The sequence below is a fragment of the Schistocerca piceifrons genome, chromosome 4 (genome assembly GCF_021461385.2).
Source record: "Schistocerca piceifrons isolate TAMUIC-IGC-003096 chromosome 4, iqSchPice1.1, whole genome shotgun sequence".
Taxonomy (NCBI): Eukaryota; Metazoa; Arthropoda; class Insecta; order Orthoptera; family Acrididae; genus Schistocerca; species Schistocerca piceifrons.
In genome coordinates, this window is record NC_060141.1 from 171,689,741 (window position 1) to 171,708,033 (window position 18,293).

Here is an 18,293-nt window from a genome sequence, read left to right on the forward strand (position 1 = left end):
ATAGGAGTTTGCCTGGGTGCGATAACTCACGAAAACGGCCCCATCGAAGAGATGACAGACCTAAGATGACTGAAGGGTATCTGTTTTAAGGACGGAGGGGAAAAATGTGCCACGAAAAGCGCCATGGGGGAAAAAAACCTCTGCGATACTCTGGGCAGGTAGAAGAACTACTGGTGGATTTGTGTCAGTTGCGACAGCTCATGCTTGGATGTTAGAAAATGTTAGTGGAGAGGTGTTACCGTTGTAGCTGGTCTCCGGCGATGTCTACTGGGCCAGCTGCAGCGTCAGCGTACCTGTAACATACCAAGTCATCATCTGAGAGGTCGGTTTGACTATAACATCAGCTGCTCGTTGTGTACATCTACATCTACATGGTTACTCTGCAATTCACGCTTAAGTGCCTGGCAGAGGGTTCATCGAACCATTTTCATACGACTACTCTACCATTCCACTCTGGAATGGCGTGTGGGAAAAACGAACACCTAAATCTTTCCGTTCGAGCTCTGATTCCTCTTATTTTATTATGACGATCATTTCTCCCTACGTAGGTGGGTGTCAACAAAATATTTTCGCATTCGGAAGAGAAAGTTGGCGATTGACATTTCGTAAATGGATCTCACCGCAAAGAAAACCACCTTTGTTCCGGTGACTGCCACCCTAACTCGCGTATCATATCAGTGACACTCTCACCACCATTGCGCATTAACACGAAAAGAGCTGCCCTTCTTCGCACTTTTTCGATGTCCTCCGTCAATCCTACCTGGTAAGGATCCCATACCGCGCAGCAATATTCCAGCAGAGGACGGACAAGTGTAATGTAGGCTCTCTCTTTAGTGGATTTGTCGCGTCTTCTAAGTGTTCTGTCAACAAAGCGTAGTGGAGCACCGTAAGGGGTTTGTTTTTGTCTTGTGTGCTCGGCTTCCCTGTTTGTGTCGGCTAGTTGGCTGTATGAGTGCAACTGGCGGCGCCAGTCGAATTTGCTGTAACGCAGAGATGCATCGACATTGTGTTATACACCGACATTGTGTTCTTAGAGTGCTTCATTTATGTCTTCGATGGGCGGTTGATATTTCCCTAAGGAAAAATGTTTTTGAGCAGTTATGCTTCCAACCTGTAGTTGTGATTGTAGTTCCCCCAGATTAAGGAAGAAATAGTTCGTCTCGAGTTCTTCTAGTATCGTATGGCAGGTTTTTTTTTAATACCTCCACTGGAGTATCGAGGCGGAATTCATTACGTTAGTCCGCAGCAAGTGTGTACCTTGGAGCGTTGCGTATGATCCGTAATACATTTTTCTGTATGACCTGCAAACGGCGCAGAGGCGTTGGAGATGCCTAACCGCAGACTGGAGCTGCATATGTCATCAGAGGTCCGATAAGTGTCATGTACTTGGCCCTCGACACCCGCCTATTCAGCGCGATTTGCCTGTTAAGCATAACGTTCCAATGCCTGCGGCTCGCGTGCGCTTTGTTGGCGATGTGTTGTAAGTGGCCTCTACACGAGTGTTTCTGATCCATCCAGACACCACAGTACCTGGCTTTGTCATGGAAATGCATTGCTTGTGTGTGTCAAATTATTTGTCTACAGTGCCTGTGGTTGTGCAGTTGCTACCGTCTGCGTGCAAACAAAACTGCCTCGTATTTGTCGACGTTCACCTTGATATGCCACTTCTCAAAGCAAGGATAGACAATTCAAAAGAGTATTGTCGGTAGTCGTGAGTTTGATTGTTTCCAATCTTATGCTTAAGATGGCAGTGTCATCTGCGTACATGGCAACCGTCACGTTACGTGTTGATGGAATATCGTTAATGTAGAGCTTAAACAAGAAGGGCCCCAGAACACTGCCTAGGGGTATTCCAGCTAGAATACCATTGTCGTGTTGATTGTTTGCCTTCAATGTCAGTGTCGAAGCTTCTGTTTGTGAGATATGAATGCATGAGACAGGGAAAGGACCCTAGTTGAGTTTATGGATGCGGTCGTTGTGCCAGAGACGATCGAAGACTTCTTCGATATCTAAGAATGCAGCCCCCGTTGCTTTGCTGGCGTTGTAGCCGTCTGTTATGTGTTCTGCTAGGCGGAGGAATCCTTGCGTTGGTCCGGTCTCAGGGTGTGAATGTTGATGCAGCACACAAGTAACTTGAAAAGTATTGATGTAGATATAGGGTAAGTCTAAAGACCGATGACTTAAAATAATTTCTTGGGTATGCCAGACTGATGATTAGTGCTTCAAATACTAGCACTTTGACCGTAACCTCCTGTACCTTCTGCGAATTCTCTAATCTATAATTGAGACCTGTTTTAACTCTGCTCTCTTCATTCATTCATGCTGATGGAAAACACCATGTGGTGGTGCATTACATACCCTCTGACGCAAAACCTGACGTCACACATGGCATTCCGTGGAGCGTCGGGATATATTCACCTCAAAAATGCATTCTCATAAGCGGCCTCGCTTAGGATATTACCTCATCTATGCTAGAGACTCCCAGCCCTAGCTTCAGATTTCGAAACGGGCAAACTCCCGAACAGTAATTTGGCCGAGTTAGTTAGCGGCCGTACGGTAACCAACGTGAGGGAATGAGACACGTGAACAAGTGCTCCCTGAGAGGACATTAGTTTTAGCCGCTTTGATTTATTTAGTCTTTTATTGTTGCTTCTAAAAGCTACATTTCGTGGGTGACCTTTTAGAGAATATTATCTGCTGATGATGCTCCCCAGAATCTCAATGGAAATGAAATTTCCAGATCTTGCCTTATGAATATCATGTAAATAGTGTAGGACTGCAGCATTTATGTATTGGTTACTCTAGTTGCGGAGATACGACGTTTTCATCTTCAATAGCTAGGGATGATTCCAATCCTCGATACGATTGTTAAAAACTAACGTTATGTTGGTTCACATTTATTTTACGGATTATCTTCTATATCCCACACAACGTACGTTATTTTACAAAATAAAACTTCCGAGCTTGACCACCATGAACTAAGAATGCAAAACAGCTGATTAGCAACATGAAATAATTATTCAGTTGTTTCTCGTTTTTTAAGAGGACAGTAAGTCACAAATATGTTCACCAAGGTCCCACCGCCAAACATACTGTAGGTCCTTCAAACGCTGAAGCGATTGCATGGGACATTGCGTAATAAGCAGTTTCCTTTGTGGCCAGAAACAAGTACCTACGGTTTGGTACCCACACTGATCACCGGATCTGACTCCCATGTGACTTTTTCCTGTTTCCTAGAATGACAAGGGAGCTGAAAAGCAAGTTAGTTTAGGTCGCAGAAAATATGAAACAATCTCTGAGAATACTACGTGGAATAATTTCCTTAACAGTTCCTATCAATGGGTGAAACTTTGTAACAAATTTAGGTCTACTATATTCAAGGTGATACAATTGTGTTCTTATGTTTAACATAAAACGGTTCAGCTGGCTACCCGAAAGAACACCTTTAGTAAACTCTCTCCATCCACCTTACATGTATTCCTAATACATCATATGAAAGAAATCTTTTGAAAGGTACACAGTACACCCCACGCGGACGGTGTTGTAAACTGTGACGATCAAAGTTTCGTTCCCTTCAGTATGCAGAGAAGACTACCGCCTGAAAATCAGAAGCGATAAGGAGTACGTGGTCTGAGGTTTGGTGCTGTACGTGCTTCGTGGTCAAACAGTGATAGTATTTCCTGGGATACTGCAGTTTTGAGTAAGAGACGGTTGTATAATTTTTTCAGAATGGAAACCTAACAAGAGTGTTTTGCCTAGAAGGCAAAGGGTGGGGGGGGGGGGGGTTTGGGGGAGTAGGGAACTTTTGCCTGGCTACGCCATTCATCTATAGATTGATTTCCTTTTACGTGGTGATGAGAATAATGTCTTGAACGTCGACCATGTTGACCTTATAGAGGAACAGATTGTAAATAAATTGGTCAAGTTTTAATAAATTCAACCTGAAACTCAGATAATTATTTAGAACCTACTTCCCCCTAATGTAAACTAGCCTGCTCAATGCGCTTCAAACGGAGATGCAAAATAATTTCTTGGAACATACTCGTGTTGGGCAAGCAAAAATTTTCTTTTACGCGTTGTCAACCGTCTCTGAGCTGTCAGGCCACTGACAAAGTCTCAATCATAATAAATTATTAGGTCGTTACCAAACGTGCCTCTTTCTACGGTGCACACCGCAGGAACATATTTCCAGTGAGCCCGTGGACGCGAAGCTTTTTCACTGCCCCCCACCTCCCTCTATTTTTTATCAGTACTACAGTTTCGATTCTGGGGATCATTTAGCTAAAAGGATGAAGCGTATTCGATATGAGAAGCAGACGGTCTAATGATTTAAAAATTCCAGCGCTTTCGACAAACGGAGTCTGGAACGGCACGAGGGCTATTCTAGAGTTTTTGTCAAAGTTGGTGCTGGTTCACTGACGTCATTCCTGGAAAAATATGTGACAGCAACAAGGTGCGACATCAACATCCAATTTAACTTATTTTTGCAAGGTTCAACTATTTTGTTCCGCTTTGCGTTCAGTATGCCGGCCAGGTGTTTGGAGTTGGTGTGTTTCGGTGTACACGTTTGGACAATTTCATAGAGACTTACAAAAATCTGTTAATCCATCTCCTACGATTACGATGTTTCGTTGGTTTCAGGAATATGAAGGTCTACGACTGTTCGGGCACCCGTCAACTGCCATTATCGAAGAAAACTCGTTCCAAGTTCAGAGAATGTTTGAAGAGGATGTTCTATCAACGAACTTAGCCTATTACATGAAATTCTCTCTCAGATGTTATGAGACTGTATACTTTCTTTGTCAGTAGTCCTACACAGACACGGCAGATTCACTCAATTTGGACTAAATTGAGACGTTTGTGGAAACTTTCAAGCGACGCTGATGGCTCTACTGGTGTTTCCGGGTCGCCCTCTGCGCTGACCAGGAGCTCAGCAGGTTTCCCGTGGGTTCATTAGTTTTCAAACTGGAATAATTTATCTGTTTGTGTTTGCCAAATAATTTATGCGACGCATATACGTAATACGAGATGTGGTTTCTTTGTAGCTCCTCTCTTCATTATCTAATGGGTGAGCAACAGAAATTAATACGAGGATGGGAGTCGAGTGCGGCGAGTGGCAAGTTGTAATTTTTTTTCAGGTTTACTTTCACTCAAAAATTTTAGATCGTCTGTGTACAGTTAGAAGGGTTATTAGCAACGTTTCGTCGCACAATGTATACGGACAACACGCACAGTGTCAACAACATTTTGAAACTGAATGTACCACCGGTCTGTCAACGATCACGCGATGTCTTTGTCGACAAACAGCTGTACGTTCACTGTTCCCCGGTAACGGTATGTCAGAAGCGTTATATCGGGTGGTTACAGTTAAAGTGCAGCTACTCACTGAAGTGTAGCTCGGGCTGTAGTTACCGTATGACAGCGACACTTAGTAGATATTCTAATGCGTCAATGCGAACCGATTTACGCTGGAAAATATTAGTTCCAATTTTGGCCAACAGGTGCAAATCCGGAGTACGTGAAACGCCAACGAGATGCTGTACAGCGCCAATTTGCATCTGGAGGCTAAAATTGGAACTAACTTTTTCCAGCGTAAATCAATTCTGTATGAACGCCATAGCATCTCTACCAAGTTTCAATGTCTTACGGTAATTACAAGCCCACACTGGACCTTCCTGGGTACCTGCAGTTTAATTGTAGTCGTCTGTTATATGACTACAATTAATAACGAAATGGAAGAATAATGAATATTTTGTAACTGGTTGGTGGCTCTACAAAACCGAGTACAGCCATTCAAAATTTAGTCGTCACATTTGTACCTCTGGAAATAACAGATGCTTGACAGGAAGGCCCATTAATGTTCAGTGCTCTGTTCGTTTCCGTTACGAACTGAAAGTAAAATATTTAAGGGAGTGAAGGGATTGAAAGAGCTGGAGTCAACAGATTGGAATGGGGATTAGTCTTGTGTGCACGCATCACGGTGAATGCAGTGCATATATTATTGTTCCAAGTTATGTCCAGTTACTACGTGAATGATGTGACGCATTATGAATAATTTTGTTTATCATTATGCGCTACTCTCTAAAACAGAATAATGAGGTATGAGGAATATTACAGAAAAGCAGGATGAATTATGTGCCAGTCCGTGGGAAAATACAAAAAAACAATAGCAACGAAGAAAAATTGAAGAGAAATCTGAAGAAAGATGTGAGTAATAACTGGCAGTAAACGTAGGGTTTGTTTAAAGAGCATGGTAGTTGAAGATGCACGGCAAGAGAAAGTATTGTTGGAGGCTAGAGCCCCACAAGTACAGTTTAGTGTTCAAGTACAGATTAATGGTCTACATCACTATTATCTACGTAAATTATTACTTCATACAATTAACTGAGAGTGGCTTAATTCCGAGAAGTAAAAAGTCACGGCCGTTTAAAAATGTTAAGCATCTAACTCTAGCGTACGAAAAAGAGGCTCATTCTCTGAGCAGCAACATATATATTGATCCCGCAAGCACTTTAACTCACAAAAGACACGGAATGATAACTAATACAACTCAACAAGACTAGTGTGTTTCGCGGCGCTAGTAAGAACAACACAGCAATTTCTCAGTCAAGATTCATATTAAGTTTCGAAGAACAGTAAGTTTGATCTTTAATGTTCATGACATTTAACAGCTCTTCCATACATGGACAACTATAGCCGTATTTAAACGAGGTTGAGATCTGGAGCGCCGCTGAGAACTATAACAGCATGAACCTACTAATGCTCTGAAGAAGGCTTCCATTCTCGGGTAACAGTTAGAGTGTAGGATTACCTAAAGTCGTCTGCGGTACGGAGTGAGGAAAGAGGCTTTGCTCTGATGGGAAAGAGTTTGTCTACTGTGTCGTTTGCATCACAAGAGTGCTGAAGCCACACGCGAACAGGGAGAACAAGAGAAAGAGAAAAAAGGCGGAGCCGAGAGACAGACAGACAGACAGACACACACACACACACACACACACACACACACAGAGAGAGAGAGAGACTTGGAACTGGCGACATGCCCGCAACTTAATGTCAAAGACCAGAATAGACAGCGTCGTGCGGTAACTGGCCGGTATTTCCTTCCATTCTGTGTGTCTCTTTGCAAGGGCAAAGTACCTGAGCATTCCGCAAAAAATTATAGATTTTACGAAAATTTTTTTTAAAGTGAAAAATACAACTGGCGAAACGTGCTAGTGTAGGTTCGTTAACATATCGTTACCATGTAAATGAAGTTTGTTCTGGAGATTACCTACACAGATCAAAACACAGCTTCCTCAACGGAAAGGGCTTCCCATTGTTAGAACTTCAGGGGATTGAGAGAGAGAGAGAGAGAGAGAGAGAGAAGGGGGGGCGGGGGAGGGGGGGCAGTGTGATTCTTCCAAAGGTATTTTCGTTTCCCGATGAAAGAGAATGTGTGAATTGTAAATACATCGTGAAAATCTGTATGCCGTAATGGAGAACATGTAGCCACAAACTCGGATAAAATTACAAGCTTCCGAGAGTATAACTCTTCTTTCGGGACGGCAACTGGTGATTTAGAGGTGACGGAAATGCAGAACTGTAAGTAATAAGTTGGTGCTAATGACGATCAACCCACGGATGTTGCTAATATCATGATGTAAAATTATCACATTCTTCCCTGCGTCGCTCGGCATCAAGACGCTCCACTTTCGCGCATTACTGATTGCAAAGCCCATATATATCTACTATGACTGTTGACACTCTAATATACTTGAACTCCTTTATGAGTCCAAGAATTTGAACCGTGGCCCACAAAACGTGTCTGTTCAAACACGACTGTTTATACATAGAGTTGTTATTCCGGCCATATGAACTTGATGTGCCACCACTGTTTTGTGCAGCGGTGGAAATTATCCAAACATTCTGTCTCTCACCATTACCGCCACCGTCAAACGGGATTCCATAAACACACGCATACCAAATAAGCGATCTTCCAGAACCAAGAAGAAACAATGCAGCACTACGATACTGTGCAGGCTAAACTGTGGCGGACGACACGAAAAAACAAGAGGAATACTTGGGGCACAAGGGATCACAAAGCCAGCATGACGTGTTGCACCTCAGTTCCAGGGATCTCGCACAAAGGGACCAAGGATGTCTAACATCGCGCTGCAGTGTTGTGGAAGCGACCGATACGACGCTGCCAGGTACTTGCCTGCAGTTACCTCACTCTAACAGCTGTACACCACTATGTGAGTTCCTTCAGATACTGTGGTATAGAAATTGGGTCCTGTTGAGGTATGCAGTAGTGGATATGAGCATGGGTCCAGTCTGCTTCATGATACTGTCTGACTACACAGGGACTATTGTGAACGACGATCTACAACATATCCAGTCTATAGTTAGCTCATTCCACCGATGTAAACCCTACAGAACACGCATGAGACGCTATAAGGAACATCTACATCTACACGACTACTCTGCAGTTCACGCCTAAGTTCCTGGCAGAACGGTTCTTCGGACCACCTGCAGACTATTTCTGTATCGCTCCATTCTCAAACAGTGCGTGGGAAAAATGAACACTTAAATATTTCCGTGCGAGCTCTGATAGCTCTTATTTTATTACTATGATCATCTCTGCCTGGGTTGATTGGTTACATAAAATAACTTCGCATTCAGAGAAGAAAGTTGGTGATTGAAATTTTGTGAAAAGAGCTCTTTAATGATTGCCACACCAACTCGCTCATCATATCCGCCATACTGTCGCCCCTATTTCGCGACAACACAAAACAAGCTATCCTTATTTGGACTTGTTCGCAATTCTCCGTCTGGTAAGGATTCGATTCCGCATAGCAGTACTCCAGCAGAGGATGGACAATCGTAGTGTAGGCAGTCTGTAGTTGATCTTCTTCATCTTCTAACTGTTGTGCCAATAAAACGCAGTCTTGGATTTGTCTTATCCACATTATCTATGTGATCGTACAAATTCAAGTTGTTCGTAATTGTGATACTTAGATTCTTAGCTGAAATGACAGTCTTTAGATATGTGTGATTTATCGTGTAACCGAAATTCAACGGATTTCTTCCATTACTCACGCAGATGAACTGATACTGTTTCTTATTCAGACTGAACTGCAACTTTTCGTGCCACGCCGACATCGCATCTAAATCATTTTTCAATTGGATTTGATCTTCTGATGACTTTACGAGATGGTAAATGATCACAGCATCATCTGCAAACAGTCTAAGAGAGCTGCTTAGATTGTCTCCTAAATCGTTTATACAGAGTAGGAACAGCAGGGGGCCTGTAACAGTTCTTTGGGGAACGCTAGATATCACTTCTGTTTTACTCGATGACATTCCATCGATTATTGTGTATTTGACCTTTCTGACAAGAAATCACGTATCCAGTCACACAATTGAAACGATGCTCCATAACCACGCAATTTGATTAGAAGTTGCGTATAAGGAGCGGTGTCAAAAGCTTTTTGGAAATCTAGAAATATGGAATCAATTTGAGATCCCCTGTCGATAGCGATGATTACTTCGTCAGAATAAAGAGCTACTTGTGTTTCACAAGAACGGTATTTTCAGTATCAGTGCTACGTGTCTATAGATCGTTACCCTTCGAGGTAATTCGAGCACAGTATATGTTCCAGAATCCTATTGCAAATCGACACCAGTGATACGGGTCTTTAATTCATCGGCTTAATCATATTTCCTTTCTTGAATATTGGTGTGACCTTGCCAACTTTGCAGTCTTTGGGTTAGGATCTTGCGTCGAGAGAGAGGTTGTACGGTATATGATTGCCAAGTATGAGGGTACTGTATCAGCATACACTGAAAGAAACCTAACCTGTATACTATCTGGATCGGAAGACTTGTCTATATTAAGCGATATACGCTGCTTCGTTACGCTAAGGATATCTACGTCTAAGTTACTAATGTTGGCAACTGTTGTTGATTCGAATTGTGGGATATTTACTTCAGCTACCTTCGTGGAGGAAGTTCGGAAAATCGTGTTTTGTAACTCCGCTTTGGGGCCGCTGTCATTGCTAATATTACGAGTGGTATCGCACAGTAAAGATATTGATGAAAGTCTTGCCGGTAGTCTACTTTACATATGATCAGAATCACTTCGGATTTTCTGCCACATTTCGAGCAGTGTTTCGTTGCGAAAGCTATTGAAAGTGTGCTGAGTTTCGAGCTACAGTAAACCTTAGCCAGTTTTGGAGATCTTGTTTTCTTTTAAATTTGGCAAGCTTTTCTCGTTGCTTTTACAACAGTTGCTGACCCGTATTGTGTACTATGGGGATCAGTGCCACCTTTTGTTAATTTATTCGGCATAAATTTCTGAACTGCCTCCGATACTATTTCTTTGAGGTTAAGCCACATCGCACTTGGTCTATATTTACACAGATTCGAAGGAGCGGAGACAGTCTCCTAAAAAGGCGTGAAACGAATTTTTGTCTGCTTTTTAAGTAGATTTATTTTGCGTTTATTTTTGATGGATGTGGATGCTCCGGTGTTCAGTTTCGCTACAACGACCCTGTCGTCACTAATACTTGTATCCATCATGATGCTCCATGCCCTTTGGCAAATGATTATTCGTTGCCATGAGGTCATGTATGTTTTCGCAACCATTTACACTTCAAGTGGGCTCCTGAACTAATTGTTAAAAAGCCATAATGCTACCTTGGGCAAATTCTGACCTCCAGCCAGAATTTTGGTAGTGATGGAGGGTGAAACGTCCCCTTAGAAAATTAAGAATGACAGTGCTGGAAAAACTCTTAAGTTATTTGATACAGAAACAGCTGAGTAAAACTCAAAGTATTCAGACAGATTTCTCTTTACTTATTCTGAATATCATTAAACTGACACACAACATTTCAGCGCAACGCAATCTGACTTTCAATAATCCTTACAAAAGAATAGCCCTGACTAACAATAACTTATACTTTTCATGAATCACGTACCTCAAAAAAATCTTTGTTACTAGAACTACTGCAATACAGCTAGCGCCAATACTGCCAGATAATAAGAGTGTCTAAATAGTGAAGGCATTAACTACTGACAGGCATAGTTAGCAGATGAAAGATTTTGATAGAGAACAATGTATTTACCTTAATAGTGTTCAAAAGTAAAAAAATATATATATTTGTGACATCCAGCTTTACAAATTTCCTTTTTCTGTCGGACACAAGTCCAGATCGTGCTCACATAGTAACCTCTCAAAACTCTGGCATCTCTCTCCCCACATCCACCACTGCTGGCGGCTCACCTCCAACTGCCCAAGCACTACGTGGCGTTAACAACATAAAAACCTTAACAGCCCACTTACATTTTCACACACACACACATACACAAATATATATCACTCCTGGAAATGGAAAAAAGAACACATTGACACCGGTGTGTCAGACCCACCATACTTGCTCCGAACACTGCGAGAGGGCTGTACAAGCAATGATCACACGCACGGCACAGCGGACACACCAGGAACCGCGGTGTTGGCCGTCGAATGGCGCTAGCTGCGCAGCATTTGTGCACCGCCGCCGTCAGTGTCAGCCAGTTTGCCGTGGCATACGGAGCTCCATCGCAGTCTTTAACACTGGTAGCATGCCGCGACAGCGTGGACGTGAATCGTATGTGCAGTTGACGGACTTTGAGCGAGGGCGTGTAGTGGGCATGCGGGAGGCCGGGTGGACGTACCGCCGAATTGCTCAACACGTGGGGCGTGAGGTCTCCACAGTACATCGATGTTGTCGCCAGTGGTCGGCGGAAGGTGCACGTGCCCGTCGACCTGGGACCGGACCGCAGCGACGCACGGATGCACGCCAAGACCGTAGGATCCTACGCAGTGCCGTAGGGGACCGCACCGCCACTTCCCAGCAAATTAGGGACACTGTTGCTCCTGGGGTATCGGCGAGGACCATTCGCAACCGTCTCCATGAAGCTGGGCTACGGTCCCGCACACCGTTAGGCCGTCTTCCGCTCACGCCCCAACATCGTGCAGCCCGCCTCCAGTGGTGTCGCGACAGGCGTGAATGGAGGGACGAATGGAGACGTGTCGTCTTCAGCGATGAGAGTCGCTTCTGCCTTGGTGCCAATGATGGTCGTATGCGTGTTTGGCGCCGTGCAGGTGAGCGCCACAATCAGCACTGCATACGACCGAGGCACACAGGGCCAACACCCGGCATCATGGTGTGGGGAGCGATCTCCTACACTGGCCGTACACCACTGGTGATCGTCGAAGGGACACTGAATAGTGCACGGTACATCCAAACCGTCATCGAACCCATCGTTATACCATTCCTAGACCGGCAAGGGAACTTGCTGTTCCAACAGGACAATGCACGTCCGCATGTATCCCGTGCCACCCAACGTGCTCTAGAAGGTGTAAGTCAACTACCCTGGCCAGCAAGATCTCAGGATCTGTCCCCCATTGAGCATGTTTGGGACTGGATGAAGCGTCGTCTCACGCGGTCTGCACGTCCAGCACGAACGCTGGTCCAACTGAGGCGCCAGGTGGAAATGGCATGGCAAGCCGTTCCACAGGACTACTTCCAGCATCTCTACGATCGTCTCCATGGGAGAATAGCAGCCTGCATTGCTGCGAAAGGTGGATATACACTGTACTAGTGCCGACATTGTGCATGCTCTGTTGCCTGTGTCTATGTGCCTGTGGGTCTGTCAGTGTGATCATGTGATGTATCTGACCCCAGGAATGTGTCAATAAAGTTTCCCCTTCCTGGGACAATGAATTCACGGTGTTCTTATTTCAATTTCCAGGAGTATATATATATATATATATCGGATTCCTCCACAACGGCAGCCTTCAGAAGAGTAATTCGAACACTTATTTTATAACAAATATCGGGTAGCGTTGAATTTTTGTCAGATGCCACTGCACTGGATCCCAGGACACGTTGGTATCCGTGGAAACGAGGCGGCCGATATCGCGGCCAAGGCTGCAGTCTCTCTTTTTCAGTATACTGTTCCTATGGTAGCCTTCGCCGATCTACAGAGTGTTTTATGTCGTCGTGTTGCTCTTTTATGGCACACACATTGGTCTACACTTCCCAATAATAAACTGCGGGACGTGAAAGCTCTTCCCTGTGCTTGGACCTCCTCCTCCCGAACTCGTCGTCGGGAGGAGGTAATTTTAACTAGACTCCGGATAGGGCACTGTCTTTTTAGCCATCGACATCGTTTACGTGACGATCCTCCCCCACTTTGTCCCCATTGCTCTCAACTGTGGACGGTGAGACTCCTATTACTTGAGTGCCCCTATTTTACTCCGTTACGCACCCGTCTACAACATTCGCCCGATATATCTTCCATTTTAGCAGATGGCACGGGCTCAGCCGATCGCGTCCTCGAGTTTATTAGTGTCAGCGAGATGACGTCGGTCATTTGAAGATCTGTTTTGGGGGAAACAACCCCCCCCCCCCTCCCTTCTATAGTCGTTTTCCAAGCTTTCCTTCTGTTTTTTAGTTTCCCCACTTTTTGAGTTTCGCTCCCATTGCTGCGATTTTTTCCAATTTTTTTTTTTTACCTTTCCCGAAGCCATGCGGGCGCTAATGACCGTAGCAGTTTTGCACCCTAAAGTCATAACAAAAAAAAAAAAAAAAAAAAAATCAGGCAATGCACATCGAAATCTGCGAGCTCGTTTGAAAACTCTGGACACAGAAATTTTACAGAATATGTAGGATTGTCCGCACTATTGAGAATAGGAGTGAAAGCTATGAGTATCAGGAGAAAAAGACAGACAAATCACACAACACAACTTTTTCAAAATATTACTTTTTTTGTTGATATATGTTTGCCGCATAATCACGCCCATGGTCATACAATTTGCCAGCCTAGGTATGACATTTTTTCCCAGCGTGTTAGACATGTTCCACGTGTTTTGCGGCACACATTAATAACGGCTCTTGATTGTCATCAACTCCGTCTAGGTGTGTGGCGAACTACTGAAGTGCCATTGCCCTTCAAAATACAATCCGGAAAAACGTCTCCTCGCTCTACATATCGCGTGTGCAATGTCGTTTATGAGTGTGATCCTTAGTCAGGATCTTCGGCAGCCAGCGCTTGTACGTTTCCCTATGATCTCTCCTACTCTTTGATGCAAAATACGTTCATGAAATTTATTGATAGAGCACTACCACTACAGCTGGTGACATCTGAAATCAACATATTTTTAACACACTTTCCATCAACTACGCCACGCTGCATTTTAAGTCAGGAGAATTGCGCCGCACAGTACAAAATAGAAAAAAATAGAAAGTGTATCGGGTGATTCCGTGACGGTGTTAAAAATTTAATGGTTTCTGGAGAAGGGTAAACGTATCTATTTGAGGGAAGGAACCATGTTCCGGAAATGACCGCGTCGAAAGTTGTAAGCGAAAATCGTTCTGGTATCTCTGACAACGGAGTTCATGTACTGGTACTGCCGTTGCTGAGACTGTAGAATAAGCAATATTCAGAGATGATAGTGTGGACCAAAATAAGAAAACAATGTCTAATAAACATGGGCTCTCTAATGCACGTAGCTAATGTGAAACAACTCTTCTACTGAACAAATGCCCATGACTCTTGCGGTATGCAATTCAGAGCCTGTATTTACTGGAATTATTGTCTTGTTTTGGTCCATACTACCTCCTTCGCAAATATGGAAACCAAAGAACTTGCAGTAGAAGAGATGTGTTTCACAATATCGAAGAAGCGCTCACAGCTCTTTAGGTATGTATTTTTAGGTATGTATTTTTATTGTTTCGGCCCCTCAGCAACACCTCTGAAAGTCGCCTACCCTTCAGTCTTAGCAAGAATATCACCGGTACACGTATTTCACTGTCACAGGTATGAGAACGAGTTCCGCTTGCAATTTTCGACTCGGTCATTTCCAGGCCAGGATCCGTTACCTCAGATTGTTACATTTACCGCTCTCCAGCATCCCTGAAAGCCAGTAACACCATCAGGGTCTCACCCTGCATATAAAGGGGTGGGGGCGCAAGCTAAAGGATCACCAAGGTGAAAAAAAATTATCTTTTACGTACTTTGTTGGACATACCTTGTCCTATTGGATAACCTTCCTGCTTCAAAATATAGACACGTGCTTGGCGCTGTCTGAGATACGACGAACAACCCTCACGCAGATTTTATGTCTCAGAGCGTTCTCAAAACCGCTGTGTTTGTGACGAATTAAGTCCGATGGCTGTGTTCTATATTCGAGGTCTCTGTGACGATTTCTTTCAACAAGATAACAGTAGACGAACTCTGTTGTCCTGACCTACCTCGATACACAGGGTGTTCTAGTGTTGCACTGGCCAGCAGATTCAAAATGGCTCTGAGCACTATGGGAGTTAACTTCTAAGGTCATCAGTCCCCTAGAACTTAGAACTACTTAAACCTAACTAACCTAAGGACATCACACACATCCATGCCCGAGGCAGCATTCGAACCTGTGAGTGTAGCGGTCGCTTGGTTCCAGACTGTAGCGCCGAGAACCGCTCGGCCACCCCGGCCGGCTGGCCAGCAGGTTTTCAAATGCCTCACCCACTGAAACACTCTGATCATGGACTACCGAGAGAACGGCACGCTACCATTCACCAGTCGCCGTGACTGAGGGGCTTTTAAGGGGGGTAGGACGTCAAACGGGCCGACTTGGAGCAGGCGAGGCATCACAGGACATTTTAATTTCCACTGTCTATACTTTTACAAATAAATTCATAAAACTTTGTCAGCATGGCCAGGAAGGATTCAGAATTTACACTCACAGCAGTGGAAGTTCGAAAACATAACAAAATAAATTTTTTTACATGTGGTTGCTATAGATACACTATTCTTCATAAGTAAGAGAGATTCTTCGATGAATTTTACACAGCATACAAATCATACTCAAAGGTGTATGAAACTCTAGAATTTTACAAATCTATTAAAAACTGTGGTAAAAATTGAGGTAATTAACTAGAAAATTTGTGTTTTTTCTAAACATGAAGTTTAAAATATAACAGCTCATTCGTTTTTTTCATAAATTAAGTAAATTCTAGAGTTTCATACACCTGTAAGTATGGTTTGTATGCTGTGCAAAATTCATCGAAGAATTTCTCTAACTTATGAAGAAAAGTGTACCTATAGCAACAAATGCAGCCATTACTAAGTGAAAAAAATGATGAAATTTCGTACGTAAAAAAATTATTTTGTTATGTTTTCGAACTTCCACTGCAATGGGTGTAAATCCTGAATCCTTCCTCGTGATGCTGACAAAGTTTTAATAATTTATTTGTAAAAGTATAGACACTGGAAATTAAAATGTCCTGAGATGCCTCTCCTGCTCCAAGTCGGCCCGTTTGACGTCCTACCCTCCTTAACTTCCCCCTTTACATAATCAGCTTTTGCGAAAATATGTTTGATCGTTTCCCCGTGTGCCTAATAGAAAGTAAAATTTGGCAAGGGTAACGTTTTCTAAAGAAAATGTTAATATCGATTAGTGAGGGAGGAGAACTTATTTAGCCTACTCTACTTTCAGTTAAATTTAGTTCAGTCATAAAAAATTGTGCAATCATTCACGTATCGTTCCAAAGAAGAGAGGTAACACGCGACTCTGTACACAAAAACAATAAACTTTACTAATACTTTTGGGATAAATGGAAAAACGGTCGCCAGCCCAGCTGGTCACTGTCTGTTCACTAAGCAATTAAAATTGAGAATAGCAATGAGTAAGGATGATTTGAACACATGCGGCACCAGAAGAGTGCACACACATTCGCGGTAACAAAACACGTCGCGAAATAATAATGAGAAAGAATTTCGGTTATTATTACACTCGTTATTAAACACAATGAAATGAATTTGAAATAAATAAATCTCATACTGACTAACTGGATGCTGCCCACTGTTATGCTGAACAGTTGCGTAACCTCACAGCAGCGTTAACTCAATTTTGCGTTGGCAGTGAAACACGAAAGAACAACTTCAGTTGACTTTAGAATTATTTAAATAAAAAAACCACCACTGAATATCTTCACAACTGAAACGCGGAAATATAAACCAGGCCAACACATAAAATAGCATTACAAGTTTACTTAAAATTAGCAAGTAGGAATATCTGTTTTCTCTTAAATAAAATCTTTAGTTTGAAGTATTAGGAATTATTGTACTTTCAGATAATTGAATTTACTTTTGATATGCAAGAATAACTTTGCCTCTAAACAATATTTATCTCAACAGTGAAGTTACTGAAGCGCATCACTACATACTTTTACTTCTGTTTTCAAAATTATTAAAAAAATAAAATATAGGTACGAACTGACTCTGATATTAATTTTGATATGCTTCTTTATTGTCAAACAAACGAAACTCGAATTGTTTCAATAACAGATATGGACATTGAACCTACTCGGGATAATTGTTAGGTTGAATTTTCTAAGTTTTTGCAGTAATTATTATTAAAAGCTCCCAGTATCACTGCGAAACGCCGTTAGAGCCCCAAAAACCTGAAGTAAGTGGAACAGTCTTACAGTCGTTCGTCGTTGAAGAGATGAAGCCGTAACCGTCGTCGACAATGCTGCAATAGCTCCAGACAAAATTTCCGAGCACAGATTTACTTTGTAATGACGATTGGCGGAGCAGGATCTTGATGTGAATGCAGCTTCCTTTTTAGCTGCCCACGCTCGTCAATTGCTATTCCAATGAAAACTTCTCCTCACAATGACTTAATACGCAGCTCGCGCGCCCGATCACGCCCGAGACCACCTGTGCAGCGCGCGCCTTCTGGCGTCCAGAGATGCTATTCTACAGTGCATTTTTGCTCTCTAATACGTATCCGTAACATTTCCCTAACCAGCTTTAACCCAGTATAAATTACAGTTATTTCTATTGTTATTTACACAAATCAATAAACATTCTTTATACATAAAAGTAACTTTTAAGGTTTATAAGAAAATCGAAATACATTATTTATAGTGTACAAAGCAAAAAAGTTTTAAATACGTACATACGTATAAAAAGGGTTACAAGACTCTGGCACAGAGCTGAAGCAGCACGGAATGATGTACCTATACCTGTCATCCAAGCTCACGAGGAGAACACAGCAAGCGCCTAACCGCTTTCCCAGAAACTTGGAGGTACTTCATGTGCCCCATTGTAAGTATGTAGCTCAGCTGCAGCAGCCGCACAGTGGCTAACGTAGCGTATTCATACCTCTGCACCCTATATTCAAAACCCGATCTTTATTTTTAGTTTTGTTTCTAATTTAACTACTTCTGTCCACAAAAGATTACTACATGAATGTTTCCAACTTATATTGA

At 42.9% G+C, this 18,293-nt stretch overlaps 1 protein-coding gene across 2 annotated transcripts in view; it reads right to left on the reverse strand.

Moving 5' to 3' along the window:
• Positions 1 to 18,293, reverse strand: part of LOC124795174 (UDP-glycosyltransferase UGT5-like) — a 336,005-nt gene that overhangs the window by 213,772 nt on the left and 103,940 nt on the right. The window contains exon 2 of one of the 2 annotated variants that reach the window (XM_047259072.1): positions 240 to 293. The exons of the other annotated variant lie outside the window; for it this stretch is intronic. The gene's annotated coding sequence lies outside the window, so the exon portion shown is untranslated. The remainder of the gene's footprint in view (positions 1 to 239; positions 294 to 18,293) is intronic. 2 annotated transcript variants of the gene reach the window in all.